Genomic DNA, 24,514 nt, shown 5'->3' with positions numbered 1-24,514 from the left:
AATGCACCCCATTAAAACATCCCTGAGCTCCTCCCTCACAGTGAGGGGGTTGTAGCCCTCAAAGGAACTAGGTTTTTCCTTTGGGAGGAGAGTCCCTATGATGACGCATGTCACCATTGGTGAGTGAGGGATTACGTCCTTAAAGGGATCTGCCCTTAGTTAACCCCTCTAGCATACTTATATTTTTGTTTTCACACACTTTCTCTATTGCGAAGTTTGGCTCACATTTACTATTGACTTGTGATTAGACCCTAGGATTTTTTGGTTTATAATATGGTGACTAATTCACCCAGCATCTGTGGAAGATGACAGACAGGGTGAATGGTGACCGGCTGTTAAGTCATGGGGACCATTATGATGTAGTTTGGGTATTATTGATTCACATTTATCAAACTTCATGCCTATTTCCAATGCCAGATATGATTCCACTGGCACTCCGCCTCTTCCGTTCTTTATTACACGGGCGGCATATAGGAGTCCCATTACTTGTGCAAGTTTATACATCTCGGCCGCATATCCCGCACTGGAGCTCGGCTCTAGGGTTTCTCATTTTGCACGCGCTTACTGGTGCACACTCACCACTACCACTCAACTGTATTGTTCGTACCATGTGTTTATTGCACTGTGTTGGTACGATTTTATGCCACCATGTTTTTCCACTGTATGCCATGCTATCTGTTTCCTGCTCTACCATTGTATTGTACAAAAATGTAAAAATTCAATAAACAGATTCAAACAAAAAAAAAAACAGTATGTTTATACATATTTGGCTGTATGTCTGAGGTACCTATATGAAATGTATAGTTTTGTGACTGATGTGAACTAAGTACAACTGATACAAGTTATTAATCCTTTAAAGGAACTATTGTTACAACCACAAGGAAGTGGAAGACATATGGATTATATACCAGATTACTAGATAATATGTGTTAACAGAAGCAAAGCTTTAAATTGCATAATATAATTAGTTTAAATCTAGCTTTCTGGTTAATTAATACAAAAATCCTATCCATACCTCTACATCCTTCCTTTAGGATTTACACTTAAAAGTTTACTAAAACAATGGGACAAGTCTCTTCACAAATGCACAAGGCTATTGTTGAGTTCACTTTTATAACTTACTTAACTGTTACTCAGAAACACCATGGATGTTTTTCTCCTAATGGTTTATAAGTGAATACAAGACTTGAAATATTAAAGTTATTATTGATGTAGGTTCTTGATTGCCAATGTATTCCCTTGATTGAAATATAAGTATAATTGGTACTCTTACTACAAATGCATGTGTTTCTTTTCATGGGATTTGATTTGGTTAAAACTCTTTTTCCCAATTGATTCTGGTATATCATAAGTTTTTTGCTATGTATTGCGTATTGTGTTTTTTGTTTTTTAACTTATGTCTTTTGTACTTTGCATTTTTGTGCTTTAAATACATATTTGCAATTGTTTGTGCATTGTATGTGGCTTATGTTAGAGTCTTTATATTTAACAGCTCTGAAGAAGTTCCAATGTGTATGGGACGAAACACATAGACTGTGTCCATGTCAATATTGCATTTCTCAAGATCGACGGTACAATGGCCCATACACATTCACCCAGTATCCCTGAGGCGCCGGGGTTAATTTATTTGTTTACATCAAATATTCCTTATAGATCCTTTCGGGACATCTGTCCTACAACTCATCTTGATATCAACTCTTCTTCTACTTGGTTGATGGACCAATTAGTTGAGTAGTTGATGGCAATGATGAATACTGATTTACTAATCATTTAGTCAAAATTAATAACAGACTCCCAGTAAGGTTAACAAATGAATTTATATTTCAATTAAAGGTTAAATGCTCATTTGCAATTTGGTCAATAATTAAAAACATCGAAATCTCACGACCAGAGAAATTTTACAATTGATACAGACTCACTGTGCAATGACATTACATGAGTGGATAGAGTAAGAGTTAAAAGATTCAACAAATGATTATGCCAATCAATAATATACCTAACGGAGGGATAGATGAAGAGACAATAGGTTCATCTAAAATAAGGCATATCAATACTTGTTGACGGAGTGGATACGTGGAGAGACAAAAGATTCAGAGACAAAACATTAAAGCTGATATTCTGGTAACAACATAGGGTAAATACAAACCTAATGGTCTATAGGAAGAAACACCCCTGGACCCAGGTGATGACAGGGGTTCCCCAAACGGTATTCAGGAATGCAAGATATCTAACAGGAACAGGATAAGAAAGGAACAGCTAGGCCTCTCTGTAAACCGACGGACAGCGACGCATCTCCCCACTTCTCTCCTGCCAGCCTAAGCTTAAAAACCACACCCCTAAAGGTACCCCAATTATAGTCTAAAAACCTACATGTCCGTCCCACATTAGTTGCAAAATTTCATGAAGCTTGACAGGGGATTGGTTGGTTTTGAGGGGTGGGATGTCACACCACTGTGACTTCACTTACATTTTGACTATTCTATTGTTCAATTTCCTTTCCCATAGTCTGATTCAGTTCTTTCACATGAAATTAAATTAAATTTAATTAAATTTACATTCTGTATTCAATTTAAACAGCATCCACGGAAGTTGTCGCCTTTCACACGGTTGATCACAATGCTTGGCAGGCATTCAGCATCACGGCCTTCAACTTTTAGGCATCTTCTGCAGTGCTCAGCACTTCTGCCTGCTTTGTCATGACAGTCTCGCTCCCATTCTGAGCCCTCCCTTTACATTAGTCAATTTAAGAAAAGATGGTTTTTCATCCAATCCACTAAAGCAAATGAAATATAGACATTCCTTAGTCATATGACACTGCATCCCTCATTGTTTACCACCCACCCATGTATGATTCCCCATTAGTATTACCTAGCATAAGCATTTGGCAAAAGCGGCATTATTTATTATTTCAAAGCGGGATGCAACATGCAACTACTGATGCACATGCGGCCTATGCGTGCAGTATTTCTTGTTCCCTTTTAAAGCACACTACAAATACAGGTTTAGTTCTTTCGTATATTAATTCACATTAGTGCATACATGCGCAAAACAAATTCCCTCGTGTTTATGTATGTTGCACATTAGTTTACTTCTTCTACTTACTGTTAGTTCCTATTATAGGGATACTCAATTTGAGCAGGTTTCATTTTTCGTGAAACCCTGCTCCATCAGTTACAATACTACAATAGTGGAGGGTATTGTGTTAAGAGACTTCCTTGAAGTAACTCTCTTTATTGCATCCACCAAAGAGTTGCACAGCCTCCACTGACGCAGCTCCAATCCAAGTGTTGAACGGTTGACTAGCATGTCATAGAGTTCCACATGATGCCCCCAGGACTCTATAAGGATAAAGGGGCAATAGTAAATTACAACACATCTTTCCCTCCTACAATGCATTATAATTAAATATAAGTAGGTGAAATGAAATCAAGGATGAAACAGCAGAGACCATTCTCAGTTAAAGGAACATAGAAGAAATTATTAAAATAACTAAAGGAAAACAAGCGACATCAACCCCTTATAAAGGAATGGAATAATAATAAATAATAATATGATAGGAAACGTACATTTACAGCATTGCGGACTTGTACAGGGGAACAAGGGGAACCCCATGAGCAATAACCCTATTCCACAATATAATCTTTGAGATAAGCTGGTGGCCTCCTGGGTCTGAACGTGCCCTGTGACTAGCCCGTACCTTCCACCAAATGTCCATTACGCCTATTTCCAGACCCATGATTATCATCACATGCCTGGATGCCGTTTTCACGTGTCATGTCCTGGTTGCCCTTCAGATTGCATTTGGTTAATCTTGACATGCTCCACACCTGTCCCCCTTCCAAAACAACCACATTCCTCCTCACTTCAATAATTCGCTGAGGCCAAATGAACTTTGTCTCACCTTTGGGAGACCATACAGGTTTCTTTACATACATCACTTCACCTGCCACCTACATATTAGGGTTAGCACCATGCTGCCTGTCAAAATACTCCTTGTACTTGTCTTGATATTCCCTGATCCTGCATGAAAATGGACTCAGCATGCCAGTGGTTCCACTCAAAAAACAGGGTTCAATTTTGAGCCTGCCATTCTTCCTTTGACTCTCAGGAAGGAGGAAAACCATGTTACACTGTTGGGTGTGTTATGGTGTGCCCATTATTTTTCATGCTGCATCCCCTTCAAAGGCAACTTACTCTTTACCACAGTTTGAACACAATTTCTCACCAGGCGGTTCATGCTTTCCACTAGACCATCGGCTTGGGGAGCATAGAGGGTCATGCAGTGGTGTTTGATGGACAAATCCTCCAAAAAGTCTTTCATTTCCTGTGAGATGAACTGGACACCATTGTCTGTTACAATGGTTTTGGGAATATCTTCACAAGAAAGAGATTCCTAAGGAACTCCAGTATACTTGTTGTCATAATGGAACTTCCAGAACATGCTGATACCCATTTGGAAATATAATCCACCAAAGCCAGTACAAATCTTTCATTCGCTGTCAATACTTCAAATGGGCCAACGATATCTAGTGCCAATTTACTCTATGGTTCTTCAGGGATCTATACAGGAGATAAGGGAGCTGCTCTGACTGACTTTGATTTGTCTTTACCAGCACACAATATACAATCCCTAACTACCCCCTCCACTTGCTTATCCACCCTTGGCCACCAGTACATCTCCCTTACTCTGGTTTTGGCTACGTTCCAGCCCAGGTGGCCTTCGTGAGCTACGTTAATGATTTTGCTATCCAAATCCCAGGAATCAATCTCTCACCCCTGAATAGTTCATGTTTGAGAATACTCAATTCCTCCCGCACATTCCAAAATGATTTTGCATCTTAAGCCACATTTCTTAAGCCTGGCCAAACTCACACCACAAAATCCAAAACCTGTTTCCTGGTGCCATCACTGTACACTCCAGCTTCCCATTCCTGCTTGTTAAGAGACACCTCCTTGATCCAAATTATCAGCACATCTGGTGCAGAAGCCAGTCCCTTATCCAATGGCATCCTGGATAATAATCAGACGGAATATTCCTTTTACCTGGTAAGTACTCTACAATAAAATCGTACTCCATTAGTCCTTCTACCCACCTCTTTATCCTAGGAGTGGAGTTCTCTGTATGTCTACATGCAAACATATGGACCAAGAACCTGTGATCCGTCTTCACTGTGAACGGCAAACCCCACAGATTTTTTAAAAAAAAATGGTTAATAGCCCACACGCAGGCTAATGCCTCATGCTCTATAACAGAGTAGCATTTCTCAGCCCCTTTGAGCGAACATAAGGTGCAAACTATCACTCTTTCTTCACAATCAACTAACTGGGAGAGGACAGTGCCCAAACCCTTTAAACTGGCATCCATGGTAAGGATTGTTTTTCTGGCGACATCAAAATGCCCTATGGTTGGCATACGGGCTATTTCCTCCTTTACCTTGTTAACAGACTCAGAACATTCAGAGGACCAAGTGAATTGAGCACCCTTCTTGAGTTGGAGTCTCAAAGGCTGCTCCACGCTCTCAAAATTGCAAATGAATTTCGAGTAGTACTCTGATAGACCCAAGAATGATCTAACTTGGTCTTTATCGCATGGTGCTGGTACCTGGTATAGAGATTCTGCCAGCTCCAATTTGGGGATAATACCATCTCCCAAAATGGTGTGTCCTAAGTAGGAGACCGTGCCAACCTTAAACCTACACTTTTCTCTTTTAAGAGTAAGCCCACTCTCCGTCATCCTAGTAAGAACTTTTTTGAGTACCATATCATGACTCAGTCAGTCCTTGGCATACACTAAAATATCATCTTGAAAATGCAAGACCGAATTGATTCCCGACAACACCTCTTTCATCAACCTCTGGAAGCATGCAGCTGCTGAGGCTAATCCAAAAGGCATTCTAAGGAACCTGAATGTCCCCAGAGGAGTGACGAAAGAGGTTAGTGCCCTAGAGTCCTCTTGTAACATTACCTAATGGTAGGCAGCTGATAGATCCATTACACTAAACACCTTCACTCCCCTCAGTGTCGCTAGAGCTTCACTAATATTAGGTAGAGGTTGGTGATTGACCCATATACACTGGTTTAGGTACCTCTAGTCAACACACATCCTAATTTTTTTCCCACTATTCTTTGGGTCCAAAACAACTGGGGACAACCATTCAGAAGTTTCCATTTCTTCTATTTCTTCCTGACGCTGTACTCTATCTAGCTCCTCTTGTAGGGGTTTTAGCATGAGGTTAGGTACTTTCCTCACCTTGTGTACCATTGGCTTTGCTCTTGTTTTACGGATTATTTTGTGATTGAATCCCTTCAATGAACCCAATTTGTCTTTAAATACCTCTTGGAACTCCTGCACAATGTCTGTCTCCTCACTGACGTGTGACAACAGCATGACTTGCTCTGGTGAATTTGGGTTCAACGTGATGCCAAGGTGTCTTTGATGGCTCCAACCCAGTAGCTTGTCACCCCATTTTGCCCCATACACCTTGCCTTGTTTCTCTGTCCTTGAAGTTTATGGTTATTACAGTACAACCCAATAGGTCAATTTTGTGCCCACCATAGCCTATGAGATAAATGTCTGGTTGTTTCAATACGATGGCCTCCAACCTGAAAATCCTTTTAAAATTTTTATCACCTATTAGGGCAAAAGGTGATCCCGAGTCTGCTAAGACTGGTACACTTTTGCCACCGATGGTGACATCACATTTGGGCATTATCACAGTATCATTATCCACATTCTCCGCACCCTCTGTCACACAAACACAACCAGTTACATGCAGAATTGCATGCTGATGTCACTTTGGGTCTCTTGCAATGATGTTCACTTTCTGGTTTTTACACACACATGTCCCTTTTTCCCACAAATCCTGCAGGTGGCATTCCGAGCATAATAATTTGGATAATTTGATGCGTGGTTGGGGCTGCCAAATTTGAAGCACTTGAACTTTGAGTCTGTAGTTCCACCTAGGCTAGGCTTATGTTTAGCAGTTTTAGCTGTTAATTTTTGTACAGCTCCAGTGTGAATGTTAGTCTCCCTATACTCACGGTCATATTCACTTACCTCGGAAACACTGGCAGTTGTCGCATTTGTGGCACTTGGTGTGTTGCGCATCTCTCTAACCCAACAAGAAGTATGTTCCATGCTTTCGACAATGTTAATCACTTCCTTTAGAGAACGATTTTTGGCTAGCATCTTTTACTGCACTTTGGGATCACCTCTGCACCACACAAATTGGTCACGAATAAGGGAGTCTGTAAGAGAAGCAAAATCACAAGTTTGAGTCAGGGTCTTTAATGTTGCAACATAATTGCCAACTCTTTCTCCCTCCTTTGACCTGTACCCTTGTGAAAAACGTATGTTGTTCCATAACTACATTGATGCGCGGTCCAAAGTGTGTTTGTAACATAAGAACTGACATTACATGAAGGTCCCCAGGCTCACCTTCGCCATTACCCACTGCAATGGGATCAAAACTCTCATAGATACTACTACCCTCCACACCAGGTTGTGAAGCAACACACCCTGTTTCCTGACCGGGGATAACTTTTCTCCTCCTATTTCACAAGATACAAATCAAGTAGATGTTTCTATTTTTTCCAGGGCAACAATGGTTTACCCCTTCCCGATAAAAACTGCGGAGGTTGACTCATGGTGGTCGCCATTCTGCAACTGAAGTCAAATTAACAAACTAATATAACAATTTAAAATAATGAGTCAACACAATGAGCCAACACGATTAACTAAAATAATGAAATGACTTCCAGTACGAATATTATACCCTGCAATGGCTGTTGTCTGTCTTTCTCTGATAATTGTCTGGTTCCTTTTTGGAGAAAATGTGTGCTCTTTACACCAAATATGCCTCAGTGGTGAAAAATCAATGGTGTGATACAGCATTCAGTTAGGTACATCAAGATTGGAGCACTATTCCTCACAGATTAAAATATAGCTGTCTTTCTCCTTTTCTTTGTTATTATTTTCCTTTTTCTGCCCCCCCCCGTCGATGTGGTTGAACAGCGCACTTGTGCCGACAGTGCGAGCAGCTGTGCACACGCTGTGTCTCCTCGATTCCTCCTCTGCCCGTCGTGGTGCAAGGATGAGTGCACTAGCTTCCTTCTGTGATGTAGGATGCAGTGCATGCGTTTTTAACATACATTTGGGCTCTTTGAGGCGAATGAAGCAGGCTGCTCCACATTTTCCGGCTGCAGTCACCATTGGATGGGGCTTCCACATGGAAATAGTTCCAACGCCGTCCTCGCTTGAGTTCCTCAAGATTACATGCTCCCCATCCTCAAATGTGCCCACGCATCTTTTGAAATCACTGCATTGAAAGGCTTGCGGCTCATCAACAGCCATACAGGGTAAGGGCCCTAATTCAGTACAACACCACTGTTTTGCATTGCACGCACCGGAACGAAACACTAGCATGAAAAAAACTCACCACTTCTGTACAGTGATTTTGAAAGCCAATGATGAAACTTTCCTAAAGCCAATCCAAGTTAAAAGTCCAAATTCAAAAGTCAAATCCTCAAGGTTGCACGCTGGGTTGTTTAGTGGGTGCACCCTATTACTCGTCTCCAGCGTTAAGAGCATACACACCACCCTTCCTTGAAGTAGCTCTCTTTATTGCATACACCAAAGAGTAACACAGCCTCCACTGACCAGCCACACTCCAACTGCTCAGTGGTTGCCTTGCACATCATAGTGTTCCACATGATGCCTCCAGGACTCTATAACGTTTAAGGGGCAGTAGTAGATTACAACATATTGGTTGCACTGAAACTTGAGAATACTAACATTTCTGTGATAGCGTGTTAAGTATTCTATGCTACTGACTGTTGAGCTATGGTGGGATATGATACGGTGTAGTATAGGCTAAGAGGAGTCCTATGTTGTGAAATGTAGTCTGGTTGAGAGAAGATTTTGGGGGTGATGTGGTGTAGTGTGCATGGTGCATTGATGGATAGTACAATATGAAGATGTAACAGTTTCAATCGCTCATATATTGCCATGCTCCGAATTGAGATGGTTCACAGATTATTTTCTAGTAAAAAGTCACAACTGAGGGGTGTGATGCTCACAACCAGCTTTGAAAATGTGTGTATGTGTCACAGTACCTGCTCCTTTTACCGTATGGTGTATCATTGACTACAATCAAGGTTTCACACCTCCTCCTCAAGACACTCCATCCTCAGTGCTACAAGAGTGGAACAGGCTTCAGATGAAAATGGGGATGGGAAGGAACAGCAATTAATCAAAGGGTAGTATGTGGCTGCAGGTAGATTTCTAAAGGAGATGCAGAAAAAGAATATCCAATTACTACTTAGTTGGTCTCATGTGTTTGTAACACATTTCAAGATTCCTTAATGCCTACTAACCATTATTAGTAAGATGTATCCCTTGGTTTTCTGCTCTCTGTGTTCTGAGGAGATTGCTTTCAAATTAAAGAATGGTAAAAATTGATATAAGCATAATTAGTTCAAGTTTCAAATTTCTTAAGCGAGACAGTAAACACTTAATACATTTCAGGATCAGTTAATTCCCTCAATCTCTACAATTGTTCTTCCAAATGCACAATTCAGCTATAGTTTATGACAGAAGTTCAGTTCATAATTTTCACAATTCCAAAATAGCCACTGACAGCATTTCAATTCACAAGCCACAGATATAATAAATAGTATCCATTGTGACAACGTGGGTTGCAATGGAAGTCAAAACTGGCGAACAGTAGCCAATCACTTTAGACACAGGTTTGATCACTAAATCAGAAAGATTTATAGGCTTTGCATGTTTTGCTAGAAAACCTATAAGAATAATTCAAGAGGAAAATAAGAAAAACATGAAAGGATATGTTCCTGAGTTCCAGCAAGTGGACTGAAACATGAAGTATGTCTCTGTTACACGCTGAAAAACACCAACATTGCAAAACCTGCCTTGAAGTCACCAACCACACAGACCAACAACTGGATTCATGTTATAGAGACTTTTACAGCGCGCGTCTACCCATAGGTGTCTTGGTGCTTGCAGAGACATGAGCTACTGATTCCTAAACAGCCAGATCTTAAGTTCCTTTGTGAAAGCGAGAAGGGTGGGTATGGTCCTAAGATGCAATGGGAGAGAGTTCCACAGCCTAGCTGTGCTGTTAATGAAACTAAATCCTCCCCAGTTCACTTTCCTGGTTCTTGTGGTGGTAATCAATCTCTCAATGGTTGATCGTAGGTATCTACTTGGTGAATGCCAGTTAAAAGCCTTCCAAAGAAATGTTGGTCCTTCTCTGTATGGGCCACACAGAGTGCCTTGAGTTTAATTCACTGGGGATATCCAAAGTCAATCTGGTTGCTGTATTCTGCAAAATTCTCATGAAGAAGCCGATGAAAATACTAGTGTCTTTTCACAGAAGATTCGGAAGTGTCATAGTTGCTTTCCTGGAAGAGTAAATAGAGTTACTGTAAAAACAACTATACAACAAATCCAGCTGTTCCTTCAAGATGGCGTCAAATCACGGCCACTAACTACTGTCACCTCTACTCAAGATCCCAAGCAGGACCCAAAACAATTGTTCATTAAATGAATCAGAACAATGATTACTACAGTGCTACTCATGTCTCATTGAGGAATTTGCTGTAAAAGAGTATAATGCAAAACAATCCATTTAAAACAGTTCACAAAACTCCAGACATTCTCCTATCTAACACTATGGCCCATTTTGAAAGTGTGTGGATCTTCTATAACAATAGCTTTGCTCAGCAAGGGAGGCTCTCTGCAATTTGTCGAAGGCTGGAGATGCTCCAGGATTCTTGGGGGCCTCACAGTTGCAGGACGAGACAGCAGGCCACAATTGTTGAGTCCTGGAAGCAGCCGGAGGGTTTGGCGCCACTTTTCTGCAGTAGTTCTTCAGTTCTCGGGCCAGCAGCTCTTCCTTGTCCATTGCTCTACTTGGGTCCATCAAATCTAAGATGCCAGGTCCAAGGATGCCACCTAAATACTACATTGAGGGATGTTAAAGGAGGTGACAGGTAGTAGCCAATGGCTCCCTAACTTTAGGGTGTCTACACCCTCTAAGTGACCACTTCCTGTCGGAGGGGCACTACCCTAGCCCTGATAGGTTGTTTTCTACCATCTCAAGATGGAGGATTTGCCAAAGTAGTGTCCACATTGCCTGCCACACTTTAGGGGTGGTGCTGGCTAAATGTGGGCACACCTCCTCATCTGACTATTTTTTCTACCTTTCCTCCTGCCAAAAGTGAAGCATCCTCCACTATCTAGAGATGCTTGGGTTGCATTTCAAAGGCGGCTTCGCCTTTGAAGCTTCCCGCCTCGGAAGGACATCTTGTTCTGGGGGAGGTGAGGAGCACCTCCACCCAGAGCATGCTTTGTTCCTGGACTCTAAGAGCACTAGACCTCATCCCAGGAGGTCAGAAACATGCCTGGTTCTGGCAGGCTGGCTAGCACTAGTCAGGGACAACACCAGTGCTTGGTAGGTTTTCGAGGGACCCTCTAAAGGGTCTCCTGTGTGCCTTTATTAATAAATCCAACACTGGCATCAGTGAGGATTTATTAAGACAGGATGTTTGGCTCCAAACATCTTAGGGTACAGTGAAGCCATCATGGATCTAGGAAACTCGTAATGACAAGTATCCAGCTCATGTAATCTCTATGGCTTCCCTGTGCATTTACAATATCCAAGAATGGATTTGATATTGTTGGGTCATATTTGCTCCTGCAGATCTCCACACATGGGATATGGTGCACCCTGCCTTAGGGCAGTAAGGCCTGCAGTAGAGTTGATGGGCCTGATTCACAGAACTAACTTTAGACAAAATCCTAATCTTACTACTTTTGGTATTCACAGAAGGCCTTTAGTAGTAGTAAAGTTAGGATTTTGTCTTAAGTTTGACTTAAGGCAAACTTAAGACAGACTTAAGACAGACTTAAGACAAACTTAAGACAAACTTAGGACGGACTTAAGACAGACTTAAGTTTGTCTTAAATCTGTCTTAAGTTCTGTCTTAAGTCTGTCTTAAGTCGGTCTTAAGTTTGTCTTAAGTTTGTCTTAAGTCAAACTTAAGATAAAATCCTAACTTTACTACTACTGAATGCCTTCTGTGAATACCAAAAGTAGTAAGTTTAGGATTTTGTCTTAAGTTAGTTCTGTGAATCGGCCCCGACTTGCCTATACCTCATGCTGTGTATGGGGGCATGGCATACAGGGCTGTGTGCCAGGTCAGCTCATTGTTTTTTTCTGCACCAAGACACGCTGCCTCAATGGCAGCTTGCATAGTCTTGGTGAGGGGTCTCTGGGGTGGCACAATTGGACTCTCTTCAGTCCCAATGCCCTGTATACCAGGGGTTCCATTTACTAGGGACTTATAGAGGTTGCTGAAGTTGTGCCAATTGTGGTACAGTTTTAGGGGAAGAACACTGCTACTGGGAACCGGGTTAGCAGGGACCTAGTACATCTCAGTCAAAGTTGCATGAAAAACCAGACAAAAAGTGGGGGGCTACTGCAACAAGAACAGCTTCTCACACATATAAACCAGGCACTGCAGAATGGTGATAGCTAACTGTAACTTGTGCACCCACCATGCACTGTTTATGACCTCACACATTACATCCCTCAGTGCATGTTCTATGACGTCATTTATGACAACACTGATGACATCAGTGAATTTCTAGTTTTTTTTAATCATAAAGTAATGTTTTATTACCTTACATAAAGTCAGATATGGCCAGGCCCTTTGGCAAACCCCACACAGGCAGCCAACTCCACTCTGCGCATGGCCTTCGGCTGTGCACAGCACACCATTGGCCACAAGGCCTGGACTGCTGCCAGGCCAGTGGCTAACCCACCCTTAGCCAGCACTGTTACATACTACTAACATACTACTAATGTAGAAGGGTTGGGCCCAAGCGTGCCGAGCTTGTAGGTGTTTTGGTGCCTTTGCATAATCAGCAGCAACTAAAAGGGAGAACTGCGGCCTCTGCCATCAGACCAGGAAACAACAAGAGAGAACCCGCTCATCTTGAACAGTTAGTACAGAAGAGATTGCACTCCAATAAATCAATGATGCATTTATCTTCATCAAGGATTTCAGATAGTTTTTAGGGTGGGCAATAAACTCAGCTCTGCCGGCGGAGTTTTGCCCACTCTGTATTATGCTTGTAACACCGAGTTCCAGCAAAACTCCAACCGCCGTGGAGCAAGTGTGCTGCCGTTTGTGCTGATTTTGCAGCGTCCAACAAGCTCCCAGTGCTAAAAATCAGCACGACTTGCAGATTCCGCCCGCTCGCTGAACTCTGCGGTATCTCGTGGAGTTTTCAGGTAACTCATGGAATTCCGCAGAGTTTCACTCCGCGAGTTCCACCCATCCATGTTTTTCAATATGAAATTGTAAAGAAAACACACTGTCTATCAGCCTGGAAAATGGTGGAAACGCTGTTGCATGCTACTAATGTGGTAGGGGAGGACAAACGGGCGGAGCTTGTACGTGATTAGGCGGCTTCGCATACTCAGTAGCAATTAAAAGGGAGAACCATGGACTCTGCTCTCAGAGAAGGAAATTACAGGAAAGAACACACTTGTCTTGGGCAGTCACTACAGAAGAGATTGTACTCCAATAAATCAATGATGCATTCACCTTCATCAAGGATTTCAGATTGTTTTTCAACATGTAATTGTAGAGAAAACACACCGTCCATCACCCTGGAAAATCGTGGAAACACCTTTGCATGCTATAAATGTAGACACCGGAACAGGTCAAAAGTCTGCTTCCAGCTGGCAGGAGCATTTTTAAAGGTCCCGCCCACTGGTAGCAGACTGTGTGTTTGCTCACGTTTAGCAGGAGTTTTAAAATGCTCCTGCCAGGCGAGAGCAAACATATGTTTCCCTGCCCACACTAGTGTGGACAGGGAAACTGCTGTGTCCTGGGGCGGGCTTTCTGGAACACAGCAGGAGAGCCGGCCCCAGGGGATGAGGTCCCCTGGGTCATTAATCGATCAGGGGGGCGCATAGTATAGTTAATGTAGTATGGCGAGTGAGGTGAGAACACTGTGTACAGAGGTGCATGTCTTATAGAAATTTGAAGGTGGTGTTTTAAGTTAAAATGTAAGTTATAAGTAACACTGTGTACGTAGGTGCACAACTTATAGTAATTGGAAGGTGGTGTGCAACTTCTAAAATTAAGTTATAACTATAGTTAGAGAATTCATAATGTTTGTATAAAAAGAATGAATAAAGTTTCCCTAACTAAAACTTATCTCTAACCTTTGCATTTTTTCATAGATAGATAGATAGATAGATAGATAGATAGATAGATAGATAGATAGATAGATAGATAGATAGATAGATAGATAGATAGATAGATAGATAGATAGATAGATAGATAGAGAGTTTGAGAAACTATAGAATTTGAAAGAACTAACTGAGCGAGAGTACTATAAATTGATGATGGCAATAGACTTTGAAACGAGTTTGGGAATGTGGACCAGCCTGAAGCACTTGGCAACCACCATGCTCACCGCAGCATAAAAACTTATTTTCCAGCCACAAATATATTCACGTTTTCAACAAAAAAGGGCACACTGGGGCCAGAGCTACATTCGGGAATTACAGAAGAACCACACACACAGAGGGCACTGCCCAGAGGCTGTTGTGCCTTCAGCGAGATGTGGAAATTCGCCTGTGGCTTGTAAGTGAAGACAAGCCAGGACGTTGCTTATAACAGATGGGGGATGTCAGCTAAATCTGGCTGCTGCAAAGCTCCCCTTCAGACGAGGGAATGGCCGCTGAATGGCACCTTTATGTAACTTAACCCCCTGATGTTATGGCTTCTTTGAACCATCAACCATAACGCTACGAGGAAGCAAAACATGTCTGCAAAAAATGCTTCTTATTCCATTCTGATATAGCCTGGGGGCATGGGGGCGCCTTCAAGGTGATGGCACAATCATCGCCTCGTGAGGAGGCCAAACAAATGAAAACCCAAGGCAAATTACACTCCTATAGTCTGCTACCTTATCGGTTTAATCGTTAGCAGGTGATGCTGCACTATTTATCGTCCAATCTTCAGGGGAACCAAAACAGAAAGAGTCACCACCGGGCACGCATTCCTTCCCGAGCAGGCTGCAGCGACGGTGCAATCATCTCCTTCGCTGCACTTAAAGTCTTTGTCAGTCAAGGAAAGGTGAGAGAAAACACTCGGGCGTCTCGCGCCGGGCGAAAGAGAAACGCAGCCTGTCGTGTCTCTGTTCTAGGGTCAAATAAAGCATTCCCCAGAGTCAGGCAGCACCGGTGTGACACGTTTGCGCGTTGTTGATACGTATTACAATGTAAAATGTTCATGTGCAACATCTGCATTCTTCGGGAGATTTTAAAAACATGCTACAGCAGCGACACCTAGTGGCCAGCTAAGAGCAAGCATTTAGTTTCATTTTGTAAAGCCATATACAACTATGCTGTATTGTATGGCAACATTTATATAGGACTTACTATCCCTGAAGAGCTTGCCTTCATAAGTAGATCAGTACACCGTGTAGGGTGAGTGGTTGGAAGTGTGTTGTCTTTGTTTTTGATCCTTTATAAAAAAGTGTTTCCATGTCATGCATGAGAACCACCATCAAGGTGCAGTTATCGTGTTATGGGATGCATCGTGTAGTAGGGTGATAGAAGAAGAACTGTGAGAGAGGCAGGCACACAGTTTAGGGTTTTCAGTAAGCTGGCAGTCAAAGCACGTGCTGGGAAGGCACAGCCGGACCCCGTTGGAGCCCGTGGCCAACGCCGTCCGGGGGCAGGAACCTCCCCCTGAAAGCCCGCGAAAACGGGGGTGCACCAGATTGGTCGCCCCTGCAAACAACCACTAGCCATCCAATCAGGGAAGGCGGTGGATAGCGGCAGGGGGGTTCAAAAAGGGGTGGCAAACCCAGACTCAGCCCTGAACCCCCCTTTATAGTATTTCACAGTCCATCTAGACAGTTACAGCACTGAGTTCTCCATTCTGAGATATTTAGTTTCAAAGTTTATGATCCTGAGCAGGCTTAACCCCTTCCCCGCTCATGACGGAGCCACTCCGTCATGAGCCACGGTTGCCGTGTGCTCATGACAGAGCGGTTCCGTCATGCCGCGACCGTTGGCGGCCGCTCCGCCCACGCGGCGCTGTTTCCCCGCCTGTGCGGGGGGACAATGCAACTGGGCGGAGTCATGACGGATCCACTCCGTCATGAGCACAGCTCAACCGTGGCTCATGACGGAGTGGCTCCGTCATGAGCACAGCGCCACCGCGCTGCCCCCCCACACCCCCCAGCGCTGCGGCGGAATTCCCGCCTCAGCGAAGGGGTTAAATTAACGGAAGAAATGTTGGAGAGGTCTGCTGGAAGAGACTTTGTCATTATCATCCCATATCTATCAAAAAGAGACCAGCTAATAACGCACACCCTTTTCTAAAGTACAATAGGTCTAAACACAACACATTGTAAGAAGACCAGTATTTCTGATAAGTAAATAAACAATTCCAAAAGAGTTCTTGGAGGATTCTAAATATTCCACAGTTCCACTGGATAGGATGTTCTTTTTATTGGTTTTGAAACCCATATTCAATATCCAAAACAGCCATCCAACGCTGATAACGCTATTTGGGAATGCCATTCCCAAATAGCGTTATCAGGCATGGGTTACTATACGTGCTACTGACTATACGGTTTCTTACTGACTGGACACATCTTATTTAAGTGTGATTATAGACGCAGGATCGGATTACAGCCAAGATTATAAATAACACTGCTACAGAATTGCTCTGGATTTTATGAGACTTTTGTGTATATACTATACTATTGACCTAATATCTTGTTGTTGATATCATGCTTTGAAGTTCGGAAGCAATAAACCAACCATTAGCCTTGAGAAAGTCATTGGCAATATCAAGCACCGACGAAACACGTGTTGGCTGCTTTGGATATTGGATGGCTATTTTGGATATTGAATATGGGTTTCAAAACCAATAAAAGAACATCTGTTTGAAGCTTTGACGAGTATTTCATCCCATCCAGTGGAACTGTGGAATATTTAGAATCCTCCAAGAACTCTTTTGGAATTGTTTATCTACTTATCAGAAATACTGGTCTTCTTACAATGTGTTGTGTTTAGACCTATTGTACTTTAGAAAAGGGTGTGCGTTATTAGCTAGTCTCTTTTTGATAACTGTACGGATGAGTTGATTTTTCAACTTGCCAACGTCACTTCTAGGTAGTGAGTGTTTACAGTAATATCAGCACCCCGTTATACTAATAGCATTTGTAAATTTAAATACGCCATTGACTGGTTTTACATGACATGTGTCTATATTTGATGTGCGGTTCTTCACCCATTTTGGGAACACTACTACCTTGTATGTAATTGAATCATTCCATATCTGAATGTTGCCATTGTGAGATGTCAAGACGTGGTCATTTCTTTTAGTCTAAATACAGGGGTGGTTCCTCCGTTAAGGCGGAGGAGCGTCGCCCCACTTACCAAATTGCCCCGGGATATGGAAAAATAAAATGGGAATAAACTTCATTTATTACTATTTTATTTTTCCAAATCCCATCCTGAGCCAAACGACAGGACGGAGGATGGAGAGCGGCAGGCGCGCAACACCCATTGGACTCATAGGGCTTCAGCCCCCCCCTGTCGTGTGTGGCAGCCCGGGATGAGACAGCTTCCCGGGCACACACACAGCCGCACCGGAGCACTTCACAGGTCTTTAAAGACCATTTGCATGTTAATGAGGCCTTGCTGTTGTTTCACCCCTTCTAAGAGCCCCTGCAGCTCCACTCTGTCTATTTCTTAAAGATTCAGCCCCCCCCCCGAAATTTTTTCTTAGCCCCCCCCGAAATTTGGCTCTAGTTGCGCCTCTGGAGAGCGGGGCTTCTAGTTTCTGCTGCTGCCAGTCAGGCAGCAGCAGAAAGCAGTGATAGGCAGGACACTTAGACTTAACTGCACATGTCTTTTTGGCCAGCCATACATGTGCAGTCTAATCCTTTCTAACCTATCTGTAATAAGACAGCTGGGTTAGAGACTGCACAGAGCTCCAGTGCCCGCAGGAGCGGTGAGAGAGGCCGCTCCCTCCAATACTGGCTCTGCTTTCATACTGTATGAAAGCAGCGACAGGATTGGTAACTGCAGCTTCCTGGTCCCGCTCCGTTCGAACCTGCTTGCCTGCATGGACCCGAGCGAGGAGGAAGTTGCACCTGGATCCAAGGTAAGTATACATATTTTTTATTTTATTTGTTGATAACTTATTTTTCCCCCTCCACCCCACTACCCTCCTTACTTGCCAGCCGCCACTGTATAGTATAATATACCCAACAGATGCTGCTTCAGAGGGGGTGCAGTGCACAAAACTCAACCTTATATGGCAGCGTGTACAGAGATGAAGTACAAGGATTGCAGGCGTGACAATAGAACCTTCTCATCATGCATTTATTAAAATACATTTATGTTGGAGATTTGCAGAATCGTGTGTCTACTGTTCGTTACTTAAGAGTACTAAAAGTCTAAAAAAAGAAAAGTCCTCTTTGGATGCTTCTCAGGCTCGTTAGAGTCCCATCAATAGGGTAGAAAACTTGCCTGAAGTACTTCACTCTCGACATGTTTCTACATAAGGCGGCGTTTACAGTGAGTTTGAAGATTTCGGCTTCGTCAGTTTCTGAACCACATGTGATTTGATTCGGTTCTCAGGTTTGGGCTGAGAAGTCCATCATTTTGGACCCTGATCTGTCTCCTTGTGTGTGGCATGTGAAGGGATGTTGGATGATGAGGTTTGCAATCGAAGGTTTCTGTAATGTGAGTGGGTGATTTTCATCACAGAGGACCTTAGCAGTAATCCTTGCGCCAGGCCAATGAAGTGTTTATAGTGCTGTAAGAAGCTTTGCAAACGTTAAAGCACATTCTGACTGTCTTGTTTTACAGCCTTGGGAGTCTATCAGTTAGTTTCTCTGGAAGCCATGAAAAGACAACATTACAACAGTCAAGGTGTAATGGGGGAGAGGATGTAACCTTAGGGCTAGAACGGTCGACCTCGAAGGTGGGGATCCCGGTTCGTGTCTCGGCAGCGACGCTCAACAACTTGTGATTCTGGGCAAGTCACTTAGGGCCATATGTAGGTAGCATCACATTTACCGATTCATAAATACCGAATTTTACCGATTCGGTATTTATGAATCGGTAAATGTAATGTAGGTAACCAATCGGTAATTATTACCGATTCGGTAAATATCGGTATTTAAGAATCGGAATTTACCGAATCGGTAATAATGCATCCCTTCCCATTCATTCCTATGGGCCTGGAGGCCCATAGGAAAGAATGAGAAGCCAGTTATAGGGGAGGCATTATCATGAGTGGCAGGGTGTCACATTGACACCCTGTTGCACCCCTGATTCGTGCATGTGTGCACATGTGGCGCACATACATGCCCTAAGGGCATGTATGTCTGCCACATTGCACTTTTCAAATAGCACAAAAATGCTTTTTGGAAGGTATTCGTCATTTACCATCAACTAGTAGTTGGTGGTAAATAACGAATCCAGACACCAATGATGCACTCACTTGAGTGCCCCCTACATAGCATTTCTGGATTCGGTATTTACCGAATCGGTATTTTACCGATTTCTTAATTTCCGAATTGCTAAATACCGAATCCAGAAAATCTCCCACCTACATCGCAAATGCCTAAATACCGGTCGGTAACGGGATATTTACCGAATTTCGGCCGTTACCGACCGGTATTTGGCTTCCTACATGAGGCCCTTAATCTCCCCGTGCCTGCCAAAAATGAATGTCTGATACTCATGTAAAGCACTCTGATACCCTATGTCTCCGGTCTAGTTCGCGCTAAAAAAGGTGTGCACTTAGCAATGTTATCATGAGTCCCACAAGGTGATCCGTTTGGAGGAGCAGACGAGGTTTTCGTTGGGAGAAGGGATCCATATGAGGCTCTTTTGTTACAGAGTTGACTTGAGGCACAGAAAGCAAGTGCAGCATCAAAGATGATCTCCGGGTTCCTTTCTTTTGGAGAGGTTTTTGGGGTCTTTTAATGCAAATGTACCAGGTGAAGAACAAAGAAACATGTCCAGTCCCTCCCATCACAAGGATTTCCGTTTTGACCTGGTAAAAGTGTTGTTGAACCAACAATTCATAGCTTCTTTATTATTTATTGATCTGGTTGTAGTGTGTGGAGCTATCCTCGCTGTATCTTAGCACTTAACAGAGGCCTTCAAACATGGAAATCTCTCATTTGAACAGAAAAGAATTTTAAAGAACAATGATGTAATTCCATACTTGACAGATGAAAAGGGATAAGAAAAGGTGAGTTTTAAGTGCTTTTTGAAACACTAGTAATATTGAAATCACTCAGATTTCCTCAGCTGGATTATTCCATATTTCAGCTGGGAAGCATGAGAAACTTTAAAATGCATAATTTTCAGATGCACCTTTTACATTAACAACCATAAAGTGTCTATTAACCTAGAGTGACGACTCTAAACACAATGGACAGCCAGTACTTTTTGCGGAAGGATCCTGCTTCATCGTGGCAATTCATTCTTGTGTGATAATTTTGTGAGAACTTCAATAATGAATTCAGGCAAACTTCCTAATAGTTACTCAAATGCAGCTCCATATCATGATACGATTTCCAGGGATGGCATTGTAGATAGGGTATACCCTTACGTGTGTGCTCCAGGCGCAGACAAGGGCAGTCCAGTCCACCCTATCACAGTAAATTCACTGTTCAAAAACCAGGACCAAACTAGTACCTGCTCTGAGGACAGCACATTAGTGAAAGGTTTACTGGCTGTTTGAAGACACCAGTCAGCTTTTCACTGAAGGTGGTGACCAGGGCTCATGGTTAATAGAGGCATGGGCCCCCTGCAGATGGTTGCAGTGATAGACTGCATACTCCTACAGGAGGATGCCAGAAAGGTCCATGAACCTCAGTACTCCTTTCACAAGGGCCACCCTTAAGGGGTGCACTGACTTTGCATCACCTCTTATGTGAGACACACATTAAGAGTCCCTGATGATGGCCCCTTGCCTTTGCACCAACATCTGTAATATGGCATGAATGCAAAGGCGAATGATTCCCTCATTGGCATGGGTCCACGCCACCATGCAAATGAGGGAATGAACCCCTGAGATCAAGCCAGCGCTAATTGTGTAAACCAGAAGGGGTTGAGCAAGCATCTGTGGCCTCTTCTGTAATATCAAAGTACCTCAGGGGTGCAAAAAGCAGACACGCACACTTGGCACTCCTGGTGTACTTCCTGAAAAATATTCCCACTTGCCCCTTTAAAAAATGATATTCCCAGGACTCGACCCACCACAACGACAAGAGAATCTTGGAGTACCCAGTGGTGCCAGAAATCAAGCAGCGGAAGATCCAAGGGACCAACCTGACATTGAAGGAGCCTGAAGGACTGGCAGTAGAGACGTATTTATTTATTTATTTATAAAGTTTTATATAGCGCGAACAAGATCCCGAAGGAGATCAGAGCGCTTTACAGAAGGATGGAAGGAAGGTAATAAATGCAATATCGACATCAAAAGTAAGAATAAAAACAAGAATAATCACATAATTACAAGACAGATGGGTCAAAGGAGAGTAATACAATAAACAGGTACTTAGCGGGCTACGATGGGGGCCCACTATGAGGTAAAGAAGAGCAGAATCCACTGATGGTCCAATGGTTGTAAGATCAATGACCTCGAGCAGATGAACCTAGCCCAATTAAAGTAAGAATTTGTTTATTAGGAATCTTTTGGCTTCCAGTTTGAAAGCAATCTTTGAGGAGATTCTGCGTACTTCCGGTGGAAGAGAACTCCATATCTTTGGGGCAGCGCCGGAGAAGGTTCGGTGACAAGTTCTCTTTTTGCTAAAGATGTATGGTTTCAAGAGGAGAGTGTTAGCGCTTCTTGAGGCTCTACCGCCACAGGATAGTTCAAGCTTTTGCGCTAGGTACCTGGGAGTTTTGAAATGGAGGGCTTTGTGCACCAGAACGGCAATCTTTAATTGAATTCGAGCTTCGTAGGGCAACCATTTAAGAGATTTTAGGACTTGGGATATGTGTGCGTTTCGTTTGGTACCTGTAACCAGTCTAGCCGCAGCGTTCAGTGATGTCCTTAGTGGAGCCAGGGTGTATTTGGGAAGGCCACAGAGCGTAGCGCTGCCATAGTCAAGCCTCAGTAAAACAAGCGCTTGGACCACCTGGTTGAAATCAGTTTGTGGAAGGAATGGTTTGATATTTCTAAGTGCCCTCATCAAGTGATTAGTTCCCTTGCACACATTGCTGATATGATTCTTCATGTTGAGGTGTTTGTCCAGGGTGATTCCGAGAGATTTGGCTGAGTCTATAATGAGGGGGGTGCAGTTGAAAGCAGTGAGGTGATTCAACCAAAGGTCTGGCTTGGGGATGTGGTTCGGAGGAGAGATGAGGAGGAATTCAGTTTTGGAGGTGTTGAGCAGGAGATGGTTCTCATTTAACCAATTTTGATTAGACGTTAGGGTGGTGTTGAGTGAGATGATCTTATCTGGTGAGGAGATTTTCAAATAAAGTTGCGTATCGTCCGCATACATATGGAAGAGAATGTTCATGGAATTAATGAATTAGCTAATGGTTCCAAGAAAAGGTTGAAGAGTATAGGAGTTAGGGCGGACCCTTGGGAGTCCTGGAGAGGGCTGGGAGAGAGAGTAGTTTGCCTTGACTCCTTGTGATCTGTGGTGGAGGAAGGACGAGAACCATTGTAAACCCATCCTGTTCTTCAGAATAGATAGGAGGTTGTCGTGATTGTCCATGTCGAATGCGGAGGAAAGGTCAAGGAGGATTAGGAGGCAAGATTCGTTTTGGTCAAGCATTTTTAAAATGTCATCCATAACGTGAGTGAGAGCCGATTCAGTACTGTGACCCTTCCGAAAGCCAGATTGATGCTGGTCTAGGAGTTTGAAATTCTCTATGTGCGCACAAAGTTGGGATTGTACGCCTTTTTCTAGGAGTTTGGCTACGGTGGGGATGTTGGAGATAGGGTGGAAGCTAGTGAGGTCAGCTCTATCTGCGTTAGTTTTTTTAAATATAGGTGATACCTGAGCTGCTTTTAGGCAGTCTGGGATCGTGCCTTGTGACAGTGAAGCGTTTACAATCCTTGTCCAGGTGGGGATGAGGACATTCTTGATTTATTTGAAGATGGCCGCGGGCAGTGGGTCGTTGAAGTGGTTAGATGGGTTGATATTCTGGAGAATCTTGTTGCTGTCTTTTTCACTGAATGGGGTAAAGAAGCCCCATGATGCATTGTTCTTGGTGTTCAGGCTGATAGGTATGCGCTTTTCTAAGAGTTCAAGGGGTGATGCGGACCCGGATGATGGCAGTAGCGCCATCTCGGAGGCGAGCTCAATGGTGATGAGTCTTGATTTCTCAGTGAAGAAAGCAGCCAGTTTGTCGCATGAGGGTGGCCTGCCTCCAGAATCTGACTGGTTTGGAAACTACCACTGATTGCTGTTTAACCAATTTGAAAAGTTTCTTGGGGCGGTTGGCAGCTTGATCAAGTTGGTGTCTAAAGAGGTCGGCCTTAGCGCTCTTGATTTGTTTGTTGTAGGAGCTCCTAACATCCCTAAGGAGTTTTAGTTGGTCCGAGGAGGGTTTGGATCTCCAGGAACATTCAACTGTCCTAAGGTTGCGGTGTTCCGTGTTTAGATTGTCGTTTTACCACAGTTTGGATATTTTTGTTGAGGCATTTCTATGTTGGAGTGGTGCAATGTCATCCATGATGTTGGAGATGGTCGAGTTGTAAGAGTCGGTGAGTAACTGAACCTCAACCAGGTCTGCTTGGGAGGAGAGGGCAGATTTACAGTGGGCTGCTAGTTCATCTGAATTTATTGATCTGAGGATCCTTTTCCAGATCTTTGATCTCGTTGGTTAAGCCTTCCTCATAGACACCACCCTGTTAACATAAAAGAGGATGATGTGGTGGTCGGACCAATCGCAAGGGGGAATGGTATCCAATGTGATGGACTGACCTTTCGAGATGATGAGGTCTAGCATTTCTCCTTTATTATGAGTTGGTTGGTCACAGTGCTGAATCAATTCTTGATCATTTAAGAATTATTTAAGGCAATTTACAGCGTGGTCATTGAGGTTAGACCAGTGAAGGTTGAAATCACCAAGGAAGATTTGGGACACTGCTGAGTCGATATTGCCAGCGATGATTTCCATCAGTTGCTCAATGAAGGGGAGATTGTCTCCGGTGGGGGGGGTGGGGGGGGCTGATAAAAAGTGTGAAGTTTGCACACCGGCAGGTTATTACTGGAAATGCTGAGACAAAGGTATTCACAAGAGGAGGGCGTTGAGGACTCAAAGTGAGAAATCAAGAGTGTGTTTCTGTGAATACAGGCAAGGCCACCACCCAGCATCCGAGCTCTGTCTAGCCTAATTATGTTGTGAGTAGAAGGTACTAGGAGGTCTAGGGTAGGAGTGGAGCCAAGTTTCAGTGAGGA

At 43.3% G+C, this 24,514-nt stretch overlaps 1 long non-coding RNA gene across 6 annotated transcripts in view; it reads right to left on the bottom strand.

The window, feature by feature from the left end:
* Positions 1-24,514, bottom strand: part of LOC146865949 (uncharacterized) — a 218,988-nt gene that overhangs the window by 106,378 nt on the left and 88,096 nt on the right. For 4 of the 6 annotated variants that reach the window (XR_014976734.1, XR_014976729.1, XR_014976732.1 and 1 more), the window contains exons 1-4: positions 9,376-9,450; positions 9,115-9,283; positions 7,058-7,248; positions 3,103-3,338 (exon numbers count right to left, since the gene is read on the bottom strand). This is a non-coding gene — a long non-coding RNA (uncharacterized LOC146865949). Of the gene's footprint in view, positions 1-3,102; positions 3,339-7,057; positions 7,249-9,114; positions 9,284-9,375; positions 9,451-15,010; positions 15,221-24,514 lie in introns of those variants that run through there. The other 2 variants (XR_014976730.1, XR_014976731.1) reach the window with 2 other exon arrangements.

The sequence above is a fragment of the Triturus cristatus genome, chromosome 2_1 (assembly GCF_964204655.1).
Source record: "Triturus cristatus chromosome 2_1, aTriCri1.1, whole genome shotgun sequence".
NCBI classification, from domain to species: Eukaryota; Metazoa; Chordata; class Amphibia; order Caudata; family Salamandridae; genus Triturus; species Triturus cristatus.
Note: the sequence above shows the minus strand (reverse complement) of the source record. Positions and strands in the feature narration are given on the sequence as shown.